This window comes from Athene noctua, chromosome 4 (genome assembly GCF_965140245.1).
Source record: "Athene noctua chromosome 4, bAthNoc1.hap1.1, whole genome shotgun sequence".
Classification (NCBI taxonomy): domain Eukaryota; kingdom Metazoa; phylum Chordata; class Aves; order Strigiformes; family Strigidae; genus Athene; species Athene noctua.
This window is the reverse complement of record NC_134040.1, coordinates 81,029,715-81,050,295: the sequence shown is the minus strand read 5'-3', so window position 1 is coordinate 81,050,295 and position 20,581 is coordinate 81,029,715.

The window sequence follows — 20,581 nt, the reverse complement described above, 5'->3', positions numbered from 1 at the left end:
CTTCTCTCTCTCTGCATCAGAAACCTTTAGTGGGCTTGAAATATGAAATTATGTGCTGGAAAATATTCTGTATATTTTGATAGATTCCTGGTCCATCACACAAAGAAAAGGATTTGAAAGTATCTTGAATGTTGTGCTGTGTTGTACAAGTTATATTCACAATATTTCACTGCAGTTACCAATTCACACCTCCCAACCCTGCCCCACATCTTAATGTCTTGCATTTATCCCTTAAAATAAAAAACATTTTCTTTCAAAAATGCAAGCCCCAAGATATAGGCAAGAAATGTATTAAAGTATCCAGGCAAGGGATGAAAAACAGTTATGGAAATATTATGCAGGTTGCACTGATTTTCTACATATTGATATTAGACGGTTGCTACTCTTCTACCCTAGAGCTCAGGAAAAAAACAAGCAAACAAACAAAAAACCCCCCAAACCCAAAATGAAACACATAAAACCCTTGAATTTATATTCTACTTGTCAGAAACCAAAAGAAGCAGAACAGAAAGGGTGAAATTTCTGCTAAAACAAAGAAACTAAACTCCAATATTTTCCCTAAAAACTTTATTTTTCCTCAGGCAAGCAAGCAGCTTTGGCAGGCTAGTGGTCTTTCTCACCAGTTAATCTAAATTGCTAAGAACCATTGTAGTTCTCTATCCCCAGCTAACAATGACCTACTTTAAACTAGGGATTTCTGTTAAGCGAAAACCTATTAAAAGAAAAAAAAAAAGAAAAAAAACCATAAATTCCCTCCGGGCCATCTGTTGTTTATTTTTCCTATTAGCAGAAAACTGTTCTCTTGGAGAACAGGGGTCAGTCAGTTCCATAAGAAATAGGAACATTTTGCCCTTTCATTTGCTGCTTTGTAAATAGTAGCAGGTATTACTTTTCCCTCTTAATGTTTAAACAGGTATAAGTGAGTAATGTGATAATGCAGTCTTTGCAACTACTGTTATTTGAATTCACTATTACACATCAGCTAAATGTGATTTATGAACTCCTACTCCATGACATTTCTTTTGCAAATGGTGCAATGTTCTGACTAGTTTCCTGATTCACATTTATCTTTTGTTGTATGTTTTATCTTTAAATTTTTGACAAGATAATGGCATGACACATGTTATCATACCAACATTTCTAATATTTATATTTTTCCATTCGTCTAACTATATTTAAGTAGAAAATTGTTTTCCTGTATAAAATAAAAATATCACAATCTAATTTGCTTCAAAACGAGCAGTTGAAGTATTGTTTTTTTCCCTGAATACTCACAGCTATTAGTCAGCTGTGGAGAAAAGAAAAGGGGAAGGAATCTTACCTATGCTTTTTCTGTAACACAAAGAAGAGGAAAAGAAGTAGAAATATGCAACAAGTGTTTGTGATGATAATAACATGCACTGCCTGAATGAATTGATTTATTTCTTAACTAGTTAGTTTAGAAGAAATGCATACACATCCAGCTATCTTTACAACATCATCTTTTGCAACATCTAAAGTTAAGGAAGGCCAAGGCAGTGGGTGGTAGATGAAGATAAGAGTGGTGAATCATATAGTTGCGGCAAGTAAAATGTTGAGCTTTTAATGAGACATATAAATACTTAGTAATACAGCCAATAAGATTTTTTTTTTCCCCTTTGTTTTAGCTTTAAAAAATTGGAGGTGTGTGATGAGCAGTAAATTATTCTTTTCATTTATCGTCATGCTCAATAATAAATTACAATGTTCCTCAATCCATTTAGAAGCTAGAGATCAGCAATAATTCTGGAGGCAAGGAAAAAAAATATAGACCATGACTGCGTTATATCTTTTAGTAGCCCTCTTCACAATAGCGTTGATCCACTTTAAATTAACTTTATTAAAAGTAAGACTAAATTTGTTCCATTTCATGCTATGTAATCCAAGATGAACAACGCATAAAATGAAAAAGATTCCTCAAAAATAAAATATGAGAATCTGACAGCAATCATTTGTAAGTGTGTTGATTTCTGTAAGCATTTTGTGACAAGCAGATACATATAAATTTGTGGAGGCTGGGAGATTTTGGTAGTTAACTGATTCTGGCAGTCAATCTATGCTGGTACTGATTACACAGAAGACTGTAGCGTTTAAGGAACAGGCATTATTTTGAAGGAATTATGGAATCATTCTTAGTCAAGCTTTACTATTTGTTTTGGTGCCAATACTAACTGATATGCTGTGTAAGTGAAGTATTCAAACAATCATTTCCATACACTGAATCACTGTTCCAGTAAGTGTTTGATTGTTCTGGCTATTTTTATCACATTTTGCTTTTGCAAACTGGAACCATTAATGTGACAGTTTCAGATGATTATACTGCACTGGATGCCAGCACTATTTTTTTAAGCTACTTTTTTTGCATCTGTTCCATAATTTCTATTTTAAATATTCATCATACTGCAATACAGAAAGCAGAAGGGTCACTGATCTTGTTTTGATTTCCTCAGCTTCCCCCAAAAAAATGTAAAGTCAAACCAAATGGATTTTAGAGGGTCGTAAACCTGTTCTGAAGATTTTGAAACGGGACTATAACCAGTGTTGCAATGAACAGATTTTAAATAAAGGAACATTGTTTTAAAAAAGACATGCATATAGGTCAAGGAGAGGAAAATAATTCCTCAAGAGCATACGCTACCACAGTTTATTTATTGATTTATTTGTTTTTACATAACTTTATTGCATATTAAAATTGTGAAAAGGTAGCATAATATTCTAGAAAAATACAAGTCACCTCCCTATATATTTTCATTCACTTTCCTCAGGTCTGACCAGTATTCTACTTCAACATTTATACACCGCTGACAGAGCAAGGAGGAAAGGCTCTCTCCTTAGCTGACACTCCACTTCAGAGCCCTTTCTGAATGAAATCCTTCCCCTCTTGGAATTGGAATATATGTTTGCAATGTTTTCACTGGGGCCAGGCTGAAAACAGTGTTGTAGGTGGAAGTTTACAATCTATTTATAAAATGGCATGGTAATTCTTTCAGTATTATCATGAAACCATTTTTTAGTCATGCTATCATTCTGTTTGCTTTGACTACCACTGCATTTCAAGCATAGCTTTTCACTGAGCTTTTCTTAATAGCGTTCATGTCTCTTTTTTTCTTTCCCCCCCACTTACATTAATTTGCAGCCTACCAATGAGCTTATGTCAATTAAAAGAAATTATCAAAGTAAGGAAAAAAGGAGACATTCTGAAAGGAAGAGAGTCAGTGTAAGTAAGAAGGAAAAATATTTCTGATTTTTCCTCAGTGATAATATTGGAAAGAACATGAAATCATAAATGGATATTCTATTGTCCAAAGTTAGATGTAAAGGAGATCAGTGCTCTCTAGGATGTTATTAGATTAAAGACAAACTAGAAGAGCATAAACAGTTCATCTGTGACAGGAAATTATTCTCCATTAAAAGAATTAAGGCTTTTAAAACTATAAGTAATCTTTCTTTTATCAGAAAAGTTGAAAAAAAGATATTAAACCCCTTTAAAATTTAGGATGACATTTTTGCATCAGAAAATGTTGTGGTTTTGTTTTTTAGTCGAATTTTCTCATGTCTATTCAGTAAAGCTTGCCATTTTTCACTGGGAACTATTTCTAAGACCAAAGATAGAAAAAACAAGGGAGAGCAATTAGTCTACTAGAATATTCAAAGCTGATATTAGAAACTTAAACACTGTAGCTTGATTTATTTAGATAGATGATTGTTTTCCTCTTCCTTTCCTTTGCCTTCCTTTCCCTTTCTACCTATCCTAGAAGTATATATACTGTGTACTTTTTTTTCCACAGATTGAAAATCCATGGAAGATTTTGACTTTTTATTAAAACAGGAGATAACCTTTAATATTTCAGTAGGTTTTGCGGGAAGAGAGCACCGTTTTCAATTTTTTAGAAAGATATAATAGAATAATATAGGTTTCCTGTAACCTATGGGGGTAAAGTCAACAGAGTTGAAGACTACAAGGTCTTATACACAGGATTAAAGTGATAATGTTAACTATGTTTCACTTTGGCGATTCATGACTTAAGTGCTTTAGCTCAATTAAATATAAAATTTTAGATTTAAGAAAAATTTTAAAACAGAGCTGTAAGCACAAAACCACAGTAAGAGAAAAACAAGGAAGTGGAGTTTGGAAAATACTTCTATACTGTGTTCCAATCTGACTGCAAACAGAGCTTCAAAACTGACAAATGGCTGTAGCTGCAGTGCCTTTATGATTGAATTAGTATTCTGTACTCACTTACTTAGGTTCAGCATAAAAGCCAAATGCAGTTCAATCAGTTGTATTCATATCTTTCATAGTAGGTAGTATATGAAGGAGTGTGTGTAACCCATTTTTTTTACTCTGAAAAAAATGAGCTAAAATGGCATGCTGGATAATGTACAGTGCTGTTCAAATGCTTTCCATGGGGGAGGTGAGAAATTTTATTTTAAACTTTCCATCTTTGGACTCCATCACATTCACAGTAGGTATCAGATAAACGTGCAAGACACAATTCCAAATTTGTATGAATGGCTATTATTACTCCTAAAAGCAGCTTGAGACACCCTTTTCCATGAGTACTCACAAAACAGCTATCTGTTGCTTCAAATTGATGTAATTCCCTCTTGGAGAGCTTAAGGAATGTTCCAGTCTTTGCACAGGCTGGTGTTGTCTGTACAGATCTTCAAAAGCATGCAGTATCCTTCTGAGTAAATAGCACAATTTCTGATACCTCTAGCTCCTATGATCAAGACTAGCTTTAAGCAAAGACGTAGATGTGGGTGACTGTATACTAAGTTTCCAGTTCAAGTAGCATTTGCTTTTTATATAGGAAATGTTAAATAATACATAGATTGGTTGGCTGGATGTCTCTCATTTCCACAGTATCTGGTATTTTCGTTCAGGGAAATGTCTTCTTCCCAGCTCATTATTTGGCTTCTTTAGTACACTATATGATTTTAAACATTTAAAATTATAATTTTAAATATTTGCCCTACAAATAATGCTTTGGATATTGAGTCAATGGCATTCAGTCTCCTTTCTTAACCTTTCTTTTTATAACATGATAAACCTGTCATAAAAAATGCTAAAACTCTTCTGAAAATGAACATTACAGTGTTTCCCATGGAAGAAGAAAGCTTTGTATTGGCTTTTCCCCATGAAAGAGAAATAGATGAAATGAGAAGGGATTGTACTGTAAAGACCATCACAATGAGAAGAGAGAGGCTGGTGATGATGTTCAACAGCTAGGGCTGCTGAACAACAGGGTTTTCTCTTTCTGGACATCAGGTCTCTTCTAGGACATCTTGCCCTTCAGGCGAAGTGGCAAGAATTGGTGGACTTTAGTCATAAAGAGCAACATGATCAGGATTTGATCTATTGATTCAGAGACAGCATCAGAGAGATTTAATCATCTTTAGTTCTACACATACTTTTTTTATTTAGAGATTATATTATTACTGCTTTTCCAAATATGAGATCATAGAACCATTTAGACTGGGAAAGACCTTTAAGATCTTTAAGTCAAACCATTAACCTAGCACTGCCAAGTCCACCACTAAACCATGTCCCTAAGGACCACATCTACATGTCTTTTAAATACCTCCAGGGGTGGTGACTCAGCCTGTGCAGCCTGTTCCAATGCTTGACAGCCCCTTCAGTGAAGAATTTTTTCCTAATATCCAACCTAAACATTCCCTGGTGCAACTTCAGGACATTTCCTCTTGTTCTGTTTCTTGTTACTTGAAAGAAGAGACCAACACTGACCCCACTACTACCTCTGAGGTAGTTGCAGAGAGTGATAATGTCTCCCCTCTGCTTCCTTTTCTCCAGGCTAAACAACCCCAGTTCCCTCAGATGTTCCTCGTAAGCCTTGTTCCATAGACACTTCACCAGCTTCGTTGCCCTTCTTTGGACACACTCCAGCACCTCAACGTCTTTCTTGTAGTGAGGGGTCCAAACCTGAACACAGTTTTCAAGCTGTGGCCTCACAAAGGCCAAGTACAGGGGGAACATCACTTTCCTAGTCCTGCTGGTCACACTATTTCTGATACAAGCCAGGACACTTTTGGCCTTCTGGGCACACTGCCATGGACCAACACTCCCAGATTCTTTTCCACCAGGCATCTTTCCAGACACTCTTCTCCATGCCTGTTTTGTTCCATGGGGTTGTTGTGACCCAAGTACAGGACATGACACTTAGCCCTGTTGAATCTCATACAATTGGTCTCAGCCCATTGACACAGCCTGTCTAGGTTCCCCTGTAATGCTTTCCTTCCCTCAGACAGATTGAAGCTCCTACCCAACTTGGTATCATCTGCAAACTTATTGAAGGTTCACTTGATCCCCTCATCCAGAGCATTGATAAAGATATTGAAGAGAACTGGCCCCAGTACTGAGCTCTGGGGAACACCACTTGTGACCAGCAGCCAAGTGGATTTAATTCCATTGTCATGGTTTGAACTCAGCCAGTAGCCAATTTCCATGCATCCAGTTGCTTACTTTTTCCCCCCTCCCTAGTGAAATAGCGAAGAGACAAAAATCAGAATTTGTAGGTTGAATAAAAAAACAAAACAAAACAAAAAAACCCCCAAACAACAGTTTAGTAATAGTAACAGAACAGTAACAATAGGAAATCCAAATGGATTGCTCACCACCCAGTGACGTGTACACAGCCCACCCCAGCAGTGATCCTGACCACACCAAATATCCCACCATGCTAACCAGAAGCAGAAATGAGAGAGCACATGCCTCCTTTATATATACTGACCATAACATCACATGATATGGAATACTCCAATGACCAATCTGGGCCCGGACCTCCAGCTATGCTCCCTCCCAGCCCAAGGAAAGTTAACTTTATCTTGGCCAAAACCAGGACATCCATTCACCACAACTCTTTGGGCCTGGCCATCCAGCCAGTTTTTTACCCACTGAAGAGTACACCCATCCAAGCCATGAGCAGCCATTTTTGCCAGGAGAATTCTGGGGGAAACAGTGTTAAAGGATTTACTAAAGTCTAGGTAGACAACACCATCATCCACTTAGTGGGTCACCTTGTCATAGAAGGAGACGAGGTTAGTCAAACAGGACTTGCCTCTCATAAGCCTATGTTGACCTGGCCTGATAACCCAGTTGTGTATGTGCCATGTGACGGCACTCAAGGTGATCTGTTTTAAAACCTTCCCCAGCACTGACGTCAGGCTGACAGGCCTGTAATTCCACAGATCCTCCTTCCAGCCCTTCTTGTAGATAGGCATCACTTTTGCTAACTTTCAGTCAACTGGGACCTCCCTCATTAGTAAGGACTGCTGATAAATGATTGAAAGTGGCTTGGTGAGCACTTCTGCCAGCTGTTTCAGAACCCTTGGGTGGATTCCATCTGGACCCATAGACTTGTGTGCATCTAAGTGGTGTAGCAGGTTACTATTTCCCCTTGGATTATGGCAATTTCATTCTGCTCCCCGTACCTGTTTCCCAGCTCAGGGAGCTGGGTACCTTGAGAACAACTGGTCTTACTATTAAAGACTGAGGCAAAGAAGGAATTAAGTACCTCAGCCTTTTACTCATCCTTTGTTACTATGTTTCCCCCTGCATCCAAGAAAGGGTTGAGATCATCCTTAGCCCTCCTTGTAGTATGACTTCTCAATTTTGGTAATACTAATGTCTGTTTACAAGGGAGGATAAACTTTTTTCAAAATGGACACCCAGTAGGACAGTACAATGAAAATCTGATATCTAAAAAAAGCAACAATTCACATCCAAGCTCTGGCCAGGAGATGAGTGGACAATTGAAGTGAGCGTGGAAGTTGTCCAGCCACTAAGTCCTCTCCCATTCAGTTTTATTGGTGCCTTATGCCAGGTTCTCAATAGCAGTTGGCCCAGCACAGGAGGAACAAATCTGTCATGCAAGACTGTTTGTGACAAGTGCCCAAAATCCACGCTATGGATATTCAGAGGGGGTTATTTTGAACAAGTAACAGCTGATCCCATAGAGTGACAACCCATTAGTAATGGGAGTATATTAATTGGAAAATTTCACTGCTATTAACCTAGTTCATGAGATAGTTCCACAACACAAATACATGGTGGTAAGTGAGAATAAGCAGGATCCATTTTAAAAGTGCACTCCTTATCTAAAGTAAGATACTAATGCTGATACATTTTGAGAGTCTCTTGACCTGTGACTTAACTTAGTTCTGCTTTATTTCAGATTTTTTTTTTTTTTTAAAAAAAAAGACTAAACCACCCAATAATTGCAAATCTGTATCTCCTTCAGTCAGCTATTCAATACTGAAGACTTGAAAAATAGTTCTGGAGGCAGAAAATAGATTTCACAAGAGGAAAACATCTCTTTCACAAAAAGTTGTGCTATGCAATAATAGGTCATGGTTGTAAAATACGTGCCATTGAAGCAAGCCTAAATAAAACACACATATGTGACATTTCGAACTTTCCACTACATAAAAATTTAAAAAATCCCCAAACCAAATCTAACTGGTTTATTGAGTAAATGTTTTATTTCACTGGTTGTCTAAAGAGAAGTGATTAACGAAAATCTTACTTGCACAATATAAAACACAAAAATGATCAATGTCATCCAAGTCACAAGTCTGTGATCCTTTTATTATTGTTTTGTATAATCTATTATTTGGATCTTGCAATAATCCCTTCCTATCTAATAAATACTTAGATAACTTAAAACCTGATATTTGAAATAACAGAAATACACTAAAGATTCATTATTGTTGATCCAGTTTCCAAATTTAGTTCAAAATCCATTGTTGCCTCAGTGGAGACATCAATTACCTTTCAGAGAGAGTCACACGGTTCCTGGAGATACTACTCACATTATAACAACATATCCATTTGCTATACCCTGGGGGATCTATTAATCTCCAAAGCATTTATCCCAGAGTAAAGAATCTTTGGTTTATGAATTTAGCCCTACAGAACTATTGCCAGATCTGACTTGATATTATTGATGTCCCTGAACACTCTATTGATGTATCCTCATCTGATGACCAGTAACTTTCCTGAGAATATGAGCGAAAAATCATGTTCTGAGCAACAGCACTTTTCACTCATGATGAGTTTAATAGTTGCATGAATGCAGGGTAAACCAGAAATGTGTTTTTAGAACAAAGACACTTTTCTGCAAGCGTACCTGATAGCCACTTGTTGGCACAAGCTTTGTGCTAGCGTAGCAACATAAGTACATGTCAGGTTTTGTTTCAGCTAGATTTAGCCTCAGCTTGCTTTAGTTCGGTTTTGGCTGTAACAGCGTATTGCCCAGTGGTTAGATGCCTCCTGACTAGCTTTTCCTGCATGTAGCAGCAAAGTTGTCTAATGCTGAGATGACTAACCTCTGACTTGTTCTTATTTTCAGCTTAGCTTTGTACTACTGTGCAGTTATTATCCTGCAAAACCCTGTGTTCAGTAAGGATAAGTAATCATTGCCTAACAAGTTACAGATAGATCAGTGTTAGCATCAGACTTCTTGAAAATGTTTGAAAGTTTTGCCAAGTGACCCAGAGTGGAAGAGCTCCCATGCACACACATCCCGTCAGCAGTCTGCTCCTCCCGGTAAAACTGATTGCCTCAAATCTACTGGAGGAAGAAGGACCCTCAGGTGCAGTCTTTGCCTTTTTTTTGGGTGTATGAGACTAACAGCAGAGAAGAGGGGCAGATGCTTGTTTTAAAAGGAATTATGCTTCAAGTAAAGAACTATAAGACTTGATATTGCAATCATTTTCATATTAGTAGACAAGATTAAATGTCGGGACAGATATGGACTATGTAGTTAAAAAAAAGGTCTCAGTTTTATACCTATAATGACATTTCAACGTGTAGGAAATGTATATTAACTTATCAAGTTCAATCTTTCATTGATGAGATAAATGAAAATTCTAAATAATTTCTAATTAAAATGCTTTATGAAATATTCAATATTCTGTTTGTCAATATTCGGAATTAACTTATTGAAAATAAAACTCAACATCTGATTTACTTGTGCTAAATTTGTAAAATGGAAAATGGTTCATAAAATATCTGTAAAACAACCCTAGCAATTGAGTTCGGAATAACAAAGTCTGAGATATCCTGGGTAGCTTCAAAATTTCTTTTTGAAGGTGTTAGGAAGACATAGGAAATTAATTATTTATGAGGTACGTTTATTAAAATACTATAAATGTAGTTACTAAAAAAAAGTCTTTTATGTTCAAATACATTTATATGTCTTTATATACATAGATACTTGCATACACCTATATCTAATAAAGAATATGAGTAAGGCTTTTTAAAATTATTATTTCCAAATGCTCAGGAGATTGTTTGATGAAGCTAGAAGGAAGCCAACTAAACTGACGTGTTTAAAAAAATAACATGGCATTATATTAGCATATTAGAAATATCATATATATATTTATAACTGAAGATCAGACAGAACTATTAAAAAATTACAGCTAAATGGTAAGATAATTAGTGTATTATTCCATCAGGATGCCAACAGTTTAGACTGGCATATGTTTAGCATATGAAATCTACTGACTAACTGAAAAGATCTGATGTAATTTCTTTCAACTCGGAAACAGACAACAAATTTAAATCTGCCTTGGGATTATTTACATGTGCTATAAAATTGTGCATTTATTGCCTAAGGCATTTCTGTTGATATAAGCTTTAAATATTCCATAACTCTAATGAATTAATGAACTGCAAATGAAAAAAACTGAAGATTCATCCTAGTCTTTCCATGAACACCCAGAATTATCTGGGGAAAGAAATAACCTCATTCAATCACACTTTGTTCTTTTGTACATTTGTGAACAATGAGAAGCAGCCTAGTGCTGTTTAGAAGGTGTCAAAGGCCAATGCTTTTGGTAAATTTCGATTTCCAACGGTTCATTTTGTTAGGAGGAATCCGCAGGAATAGGCATAGCGGCTTACTTGCTTTTCTAACTCTCTTTCCTGGCATAGCAACATGTCAAGAACAGGCAAAGGAAAAGTGGAGATGTGGTAGAAGAGCACATGGCCACTGCAATCCTGTCTTGTAAGGACTCCAAAGAAATTGTGCATCTTTGAACTGCCCTTTAAAGTTTTTGAAAGTTGATGACCTCTTCCAGAACTGCAAGGTTGGAACTGACCTGGTTTTTCTTCTTTGAATCTTGCCCATTGCCATTAATGTTTGCATATATAAAAGAGAAGCTGTGATTAATTTCCAAGCATTTAAAAGGCCAAATGAGGTCATTTTTTCTAGTCCTCTTATCTGTGAAATGGGAGACATTAAGTCCTCCCAAAGGCTGTAGGTAGACAAAAACATCTCAGTCTTCAGGATATTAGACTCTGTGGCTACAGTGAGAAAAGAGCAAAATCTAAGTCCTGTCAGTAACTTAAACTCACTGGAGTCTTAGGAAATACTTTTTTGAGATAAACTCAAGTGGTCTTATTTTGGCAAATCTTATCACAAGCTCCAAAGTGAAGAAAAAAATGCCACAGATTCCCTACTAGTATAAGGAAAAGATCTTCTGAACATTTGTGAATATGTTGATTCTGTTATAAGAAAAGTGTCTAAGAAAGATTTAAGATGATTTTACATTTCACATAAAAATTTGTTCTGCTTAATATAGTATTATCTGTCTACCCACAAAAGTTTGGGGAAAGACAGAGAGGAGAATAGAAATAAGGAAGAAAACATTCACCTACCTTTGTTACATAGATAAAAAAATAATTCTTGAAAATTTTAGGAAAGATGCCTAATGCTCACACACACTAAATTAAAGAGAAACTGAGGTAGTACTTTCTCTCTGCTGAGAATAATGTAATAAATTCCCCCATTTAACTGGCCATCCAAAAGAAAAGGGTGAAGATGGGCTTTCTCTGGGTGTGACCTAGAATCCAAAGCTTGAAAAGTTTATCACAGAACATATAGTCCTATCCCATTCCCTAACAGTAATAATGGTCTTTTTTTTTTTTTTTTTTTTTTTTTTTTTCCTTTCCTGAATCCTGGAAACAGCACAGCTATAAAGTATGTCACTACATGTTACGAAGCGGTGTGACGGGTCGTGTTGAGAGGGAGCATGTACCACCTCAGTTCATGTTTTTTAATTACTTTTGTTGATAACTTATTTCTAGTCTGCACTAAACACAGTATAACAACCCAATACTGTATTTTACATTATCATTGCAAGGTCGGAAATCATTGCCTTATCGGGTAACTTTCTAAGTATCCAAACAGTAAATTATACAAGTATAACTTTTCAAACTCCAATATGATAAGCCAAATAACTTGAAATGTGTAAGTGCTTATTTTTCCTTCGTTTTATTGCTTTGTGGCATTCTTTTGAGGTCTTTCCAGTGTACACATATCTTTTGTGAAATGTGATCCCCATGCCTCGAATAACATTTTCATAGCAATGCTCTCAACACTACCCGTAGAGGCAGGATAGCTTTCCAATTTATTTATCCAGGAAAAGAACCAGGCCTTTTTACTGGAACGTTGCATGCAAAGGTCACGTAGAGGTGATTATTGAGGATAACCTCCTAACTTTTTTTTTGAAGCGTTGCTCTACCATCTGGTAAATGGTCCAGATATATGTTCTTGTGCTTGATTCTAGTTATTTTGGATGAATAATTGTTAAGTTTGTGGAATATTTTGCATATTTTTAAATTCTTGAAGAGGAATATTGTATGTATGCTACAGGTTTACTATACAGGACAATGAATTGTTAAATGTATCTGATAAGTTAAATATTTAGACCTTAAAAATTGCAGATATTTCCCTTTTTAACAACTTAGTATATTTTATTTTTTAATATATTCTGCATTGGGTGACAAGAACTCAGTCTCGTGTATCAATAAATTTATAGCTTTCAAAGTATTTGACTGTGAATACTGGAGATAATTCCACTGATGTCAATACAGTTAAACAAATTAAACAAAATAAAATGAAAATAATATTATATTAGGGCTCAATTCTATGATCTTTCACTTGCATTTTCAACATGCTGATTTTCTGGTTTCTCTTAATGTAGTCAGCTTTATGTACCACTATAGCTCAGATCCCTTTAGGCATAACTGCAATGTCAGTTTATATAGAAATACATTTATTTTTCAGATTAATAACAAGGTAGAAATGGTTCTGAGCCACAGCTTTTTTGATCTGGATCTCAAACATAAATTTTGAGGTTGGCAGATTCTTTAATTTGCTCTGTCATTAAGGGTGGGCAGCAGGACATGAAATTCAACTCTGGATATGGAAGATGGGCTACCTACCCAAGACTTAGGAGTATTTCAACAGAAATTGGAAGTCAGAGTTGAAATAAGTCTGCCTTTTTTTTTTTTTTTTTTTAATGTAATCACTGGGCAGCAAAATAGCCCTTGAGGTCTTGAAAGGAATATAACTATACATCACTTACATTAAACATGCTGACTGCTTTCAGTAAATTCAGGGAAAAGCAAAACTTAATGTTCTTTTCATCTTCCTTCTCTTGACACTTCACTTCTTTAGAGGAACACTGTAAATAAAGTATGTTAACTGTGTCTCACTGCTGTCCTTGAATAATCTTCACCCACATTCTCTTTTTCATTACATTGGACTACAAAACAAAAGTCACACAGTGACTCTGGCATTTCTAATACATGGAGAAATAGTTATACATTTTTAGAATTGAGGGAATTTTAGCCATGTTAATCCAATGTTCTAGGTACTTCTGGATTTCATGGCTATGTTTATAATACTGCTTCTGAAGTTTAGTAGTAACTACCTATGAAATGAAAAATAAACCAGAAACAGACTTAATCCTTCTGAAAATGCTGAAAAATTACATTTCAGATGATATTCAGGCAGTCCATCTTCTCCTGTTGCGACTTGCGACAAATTTTCTTATTTGTCAGAGCCAGAGATTATACATTTTCTATACAATAAGGCAAATCTAAAGCAAAATAGTGTTACTAAAACTGAAAACTAGGAAGGTGTTTATGTTAGAACATAAAAGACTGAATTACTAAGTGAGACAATAGGGAATAAGTAGCTTTACGAGTTTAGGGAATAATTACTACCCTTAGTACGGTAGACAATTTTGATTTAGTGCTGAAATCTTCAGTGCTGAAGTTTTCCCCTGCTCTCAGCTCCTTACACATACCTAAAAACACAATAAAGATTGGATCTTACATTAAAAAAATATTATTTCAGATGAGCTTTGTCCTAGTCACCAGTTCGATATAACCTTGATATTGTAACTGTCTTTGGTCTTTTCTGTTCTCTTCTATTTTTTGTAGCCTTCAGTTCTTCAGTGGTCTTTCAGTTATGTGTCTTCAGGCATGAAAGGTTTTTCTGAGGCTTGCTGAGTAGGTGGCAATGAACATTTTTCAGACTGTGGTGAAATGAACATGACTGCTTGTGATTACAGTGATTGCACTTGACCAAGGCAGTCTTTTCTAGCCCTATGCTCGTATGAAGCCTAGAAGAATTTCTATGTAAAGCAGAAAAAAAAAAAAAAAAAAAAGAGATGTTCAGGAATAGATCTCCAGAATTGTTCCTTTTAATGCTCTTTTGTCTAGATACAAGAAATGCATTTAAGTATTGGTTTCTTTCTTTTTCATATACTATTCCTCTACATTGGAAAAATATTTTCTGAAACTTTGTTCTAATTTTTCATGTTAGTGGTCTTATACACTTCAGCCACAAAACATGTCATGAAAATAATAAAAAATTCAGAATTCCAGCTTGTCAGGTTCTGTTCTCAAATATCTGACCTAAATATTTCTTTTTTTTAATCTATATATTGGTAAACCATCTTGATGGTTAATGTCCGTACTGTCTCCATGACATTCAGTTAAAAAGCTATCCAAATACCCTTTATATGGGCACAGATTTCAAAGAATACAGGGAGAAGAAATAAAAACAGAAATGATACAAAAATTCACAAAATTGGATTCTTTAATTTGTACCATATTTGTGCACCTGTTATACAAATTATATGGGGAGTAATGTCTCCACCTAGTTTTAAAAACACTTTCAAATATTTGAATCAGGCTTTCCCAAAGCTCCCCAAAAACTTCCTCCTCTCTGGTGCAACTATTTCTTTGAACTCTCTGATACTTCCTAGCACATCAGTCATTTCAGTGGAAAACGTTATCACGTATTATTTTCCCATTTAGTTTTCTGTTGTCAGACAGTAAAGAAATATAGCAAGCGGTGCAATGAGATGAATTCTGTTTTCCTCTTTTTCCTTTCCATTTATATAGAGGTATGAGCAAATATGTCAGCAAGAACAAAACCAAAAAGAAGAAAAATGTTGCTTGTGGAAATGAAAGAACATACCATTAATACTTCTAATATTTTAATTTTTTCAGTTAAATAACTATAACACCAGTATGTTTTTGCTAATCTAGGCAACTGAAATTGCTTGTCACACTTCAATACGTGTCCTTTGATCTGAAAAATTTACTGTTATATCTAAAATATGACATAGATAACAGTAAACATATTTCATAAGAAAAAAAAAAAATGTTCTTTGTTATGACCAATAAACTGTTAGGCTTACTCATTGTGATTTCACATGGACTTGACATCAAGTGAAAAGTTCTCTGGTTTTTAAACTTCTTTTTCTTTATTTTCCTCTGCCTTTTTCTTTCCCTTCCTTGTAGTACAAAGCATCTATTAAAATAGCAGATCGATGTTCACAGAGAGAAAGCTGTGATTGAAATTTTACTAAATCATTCAGTGAGAGTTTTGTCTAAGTAACTTCTCTAGCACCTTGCTAAACCTTGCTAAAGATGTGGCTAAAAAATTTTGCAAGTTATTAATATGGTGAAGTTGCAGGGTAGTTGTATGCTTAGAATTAGTTATATGGTTTCATACTTTGCTCAGAGGGCACCTTTTAATTGTTATATCTTTATTTCTGCAGCCTCCTCTTTTGTGTATTTCAAGTAGTCATTCTTTTGGACTCATCTTTTAAATGAAATCATGTGTATTCAATCATACTAGCTGGTTAATTATCTATCTACAGCTTATGATTTAAAGTATTTTGACAGCTAAAAGTAATTGTGTGCATTTCATAAATTTATCACTGCTTTTCAGCAGCATAAGTGCATTTCAATTAGCTTTCTATGGAAGTGCTGAATTGCAAATCCTTTTCAAATTAAGGGGAATGTTCTATCATTTCAACTCATTCTACGGTGATAATTTTATTGATTTGACTTAATACACATGTAAACCTAAGTGTATTTGCATATAAAATGCCACAGGGCATAGAGGCCCTAATACAAACAATTAGCTCAATGTTTTTATCTTCCGGTAATACAGGGCTTCCACATAACAAGCTATTTTGGCACCCTTAGAGTTTAGTATGTGTTGTACAAGGGAGAAGGCTGTATTTCCTCTGTGGTTAAGCCCTAAAAATACATTTTTGGATTTTGTCCATGTACCCAAAACTATTGCCCGGTTCTTGATGCTGCACATCCAGGGATAACCAACAGCAGTATGTCACTGACACTGCAGATGGCTTCCATTTAAATCCCTTCATTTGGATTTTATTAGAATGGTATTGAAAATGGGAGAGCGGTTTAGTTTTAGGAGCATTAGTGCCTGGATTTTTAGCCACAGAACTGATATTAACTATAATGGGAATGGTAAATCTCTTGCATTTTGTTACAAATACTCTTTAGTGTTTTCCAGTGTCTGCCACTCATGTTTAAAATCCACTCGCTCTGTTTATTTTCATATTAGTGAGATTTGGGGTCTGACATTGATATACAGGCAGTGAGCACACTCTACAAACAGTGAACATGCTCCACTTCATCAGCGCTTTGTGGTGAACACCATCCCTGCTCCCAGAGCGTGTTCAATTGAGTGAGATGGCCAGGGTTGTTCAGAGCATCCCTTATCTGACAATGCGTGAGGGAGAGACTTTGACAGGTCTTGAAAGCACAGATCACTTGACTAGTGCCATAAAGAAGTCACGGGGTCATGGAGGGGAAGGGAAAGCTTGGGCTGAAAACACGAGCGAGGGATACTAAACACTTACCTAGTGCTATGTTGATAGGAGCAGTGCCACAGAAATGTTTCTGCTGATTATATTCAGCTGACATCTGTATTCTGTTTTTAGCACGAAGATGCATTTCTTGTGTGACCTTGGAAAAGACATCTCAAATAAAATTGTTGCCATATTGAAGCTGGTCGTAAAACAGCCACTCATTTCAATGCATTATACTGTGAACATGGAGTGCTTCATCCTGTCTTGGTTAGCTCATATTCAGTACAGCTATAATTCCAGTGGGCAAGACAGTGTTAGCATGGCAATAATGTAGTATTATAATCGTTGACAAAGAAAATAACTGGTGAAGCAGAAGCTCAGAGTGACTGTAATGTTTTTGTTCGTTTCATAATAGCTGACATTTCTCCAATACTCTTTCCTCAATAGCCCCTGTATGAATCCAATGTTACAGAATAATTGTCTATAACTGAGCCATTTTAACATGTGGAATAATGCAATCTGTGTGCAAAATGCAGACTAATTAAAAATCATTTTGTACCTGTAAGGTTTGCTGAATGACATTTCCATAGTGGAGTTCTCCATGATGTTGCAGTCACAAATGATTATCTCTACAACTCCAGAGAACCCGCTGCTAAGAAAGGATATGGAGCTTCGTGGCAAAAAACTCCAACTTACCAAACTGCACAAAATCCTTGGTAGAGAGTGGAGGGGAGAACAACAAAAATGGACAGAAGGTTTAAAGGAACGGGTAAAATTAAAAGAAGTGGGTGAGCTTGATGGTGTCAGTGAAAACATCAGCAATGCCTTTACTATAACTGTGACAAGGAGGAGTAGCTTCCTCACAGCATCCCTATGCAGGGCCTCAGTGGTGTGGCCCTGAATTTGCAATTCCTGGTTCCCTTGTATCTCATGCCAGCTCAGGGAGTCCACAAAAGAAGTTGTGGCTTGGTATATTAGGGTAGGTAGATATAGATAAGGTACAATGTTGAATAATGTCTTTTAGAACTATAAAAATAATATATTTTACTTCTTTTCTGAAAGAAGTCAAAGGAGCAAATACAGTACTCTGTATCAGATTTCCCTACTGAAAGCAGCCCTGTATTCTGCTTGTCTGCTTTTCTGCATAAAGCTCATAACATCCTTTCTCTTCCTTTCTGCTTTGAAAAATTCATTCATTCTGTGAAAACTCACTGGAGAGAGCAGGCTTTCATACAGTCAGAGCTGCTCAACCAGGCTGTGATTTCTACTAGATACAACAGTGTTAGCTCAACAATAAACGAGCACAATTTCCCAATTTGAAAAAGATATTCATAGAAATATATGCAGGCACCGCAATGAATCAAAATTCTGAATCCCTGAAAATTAAACGATGAGATAATTTGTGTCTTAACCTTAATCCAGATTCCATTTCTATTTTCAAAACATAATTTCTGACTTTTTTGAAAGTGGCAATAAGTTTAGCTTCTGCTTCTGTGAAGACTACTGTTTTTTTCAATGAGTACCCCCTGAAAAAAATATTAAAAAATTAAATCACCTAATTGAACAATCCCTCTTCTTCCTGAGGCATTAAATTTGTTTTTTAATTATGATACATAGTGATAATTAATCAGCCTTTTCTTTTTTTCAGCTGTTTTGACAAATAACCACACGATATGTTCTTATAAAAATAGCTGCATGCTAGAATTAAGTAAGCGGCAAACTTTAAACAAAAGAATGGGAATATTATCCTACCCACTGGACAGAACATCTGTTCACAATTTCTTTGGAAGGTCAAATTCTGAGTTAAATACTGTGAAGGACTGCTAGCTTAGTCACATGGGCATCTAAACAAGTAGGAATAATCAAATCTCATGCTTTAACACACAGATTGCATATTAACATTGGGAAATAATTTTATAGGGGAAATATTTCAATTTGCTGTAGTAGTTTCCAAATAAAACCAGCACAGGCAAACAGAATGAAATTGGGTTTGTTTTCTCAGTAAACCTGTTTTCAGCTCTATTTGTTGGCAGTCAATAACTTGATCAGTCTTAATATTTGTTTAAGATCACCAGCTACACATTATTACTATGTGCATAGAAGTCAAATGCTTTGCTTTAATTTAAAGATAACATATTTTGTTCAGTCTCTCAGCAATCCTCTGCTTGGACTTTGAACTGGAGATCTCAAGGAGTATGCAGGTATTGGCAAGGCCTCGCTCTGCCTCTGCCTCACTCACGGAATTTTACTGAGATGGTGAGGTAAAGGAGCTTGAGTAAGCACTGATGCCTGCTGAACTACTGCGCCATCAATTTAGTGCTGACTTCAGTCTCCCAAGTGTGAGGGTCTGGCAGAATCCAAGGGTGGGGGTCCCAGTGCTCTGCAGGGGCCATGGGAGCACCCGTCCAGACTGGATGAAGCACACACGTGGGAGCGGATGCTGTTTACTGCTTCTGTGTCGGGAAGAACTGACCACTCCAAGGGAATCCTCCTTTGCAGCTACAAAATAGAGCTGCGTCCTCCGCTGCCAAGAGCAGGCTAAGCTGTAACAAAACGTTCAGGGATTTTTTGTTGTCGGCGGTGGGATTTTTTGTTGGGTTTTGGGGGTTATTTTTTTAAAATTCCAAAGTAGCTTTTTCAATCTCATCAATAGCTGTGAATATTTACTAGGACTTTCTAGAGGAAAAGAGTAAGAGATGGTTTTGGTCTTTAAAACTGACAATTATATCTTCAAAATTACCTAGTAAAAATGAAATAAAACTGGAAGAAATTTGTTTTCCTACTTATTCTCTGTCATGATTATTTTCAACCCATCTTTAGCTTTTGTTATAATACAGCAATTAGAACCTTAGTTTACTGTATCTTTAAGAAGAAAAGAGGTTTAAATGCATGAAATGCTTCCTGATTATTATGGTGATACTCACTGCATTTAAGAGACACCTGTGCTATATTCAGTCAGAAAAGAGCTCCAGAAGGCCATCCATCTACATCCTCAATTTCATCAAGGAATATGAAGCATGTGATGTGTGCATCTCTGTGCCTGAAGAGGGAAAAAGGCCAATGAGAAATTCTAAAGCTTTTGTGAAAACACATCTCCCAGGAATCTTTCTGCAGTTACCACTGTAGAAAGCCTACAAATATAAATACTGGAAAAATGATTATAACTAAATGGGTACTCTCTATTCAGCTGGCTATCAGTTTCTTTTTTGCAGTCTATCAGTGTAAGATCCCTGAAAAAAGATGACATTAAAAACTTAAAATGACTTTAAGAAACTGAGGGCAAAGTACGATATGCTAGGGTACAAGACTTTCACAGCTCTGAGACCTGTGTACAGTTTAATAAATGAAATATTATCCGTATATTATTATTTAAAATATAATCTAACCACATTATTTATACTGGTTATTAATATATAGTTTATGAAGGTGTGTATCAAGTCACTATTAACAAAACATGTATGTGTGTCTGTATTTATACATACACATACCTATGCAATTCTACTTCCAACAAAAGTATGATTGGTATAATTATAATTAGCTGCTGCTGCAATTAAGACCAGTGGTTTGCTTAGTTATCTGCCTATGATGCCTTCATCTATTGCTC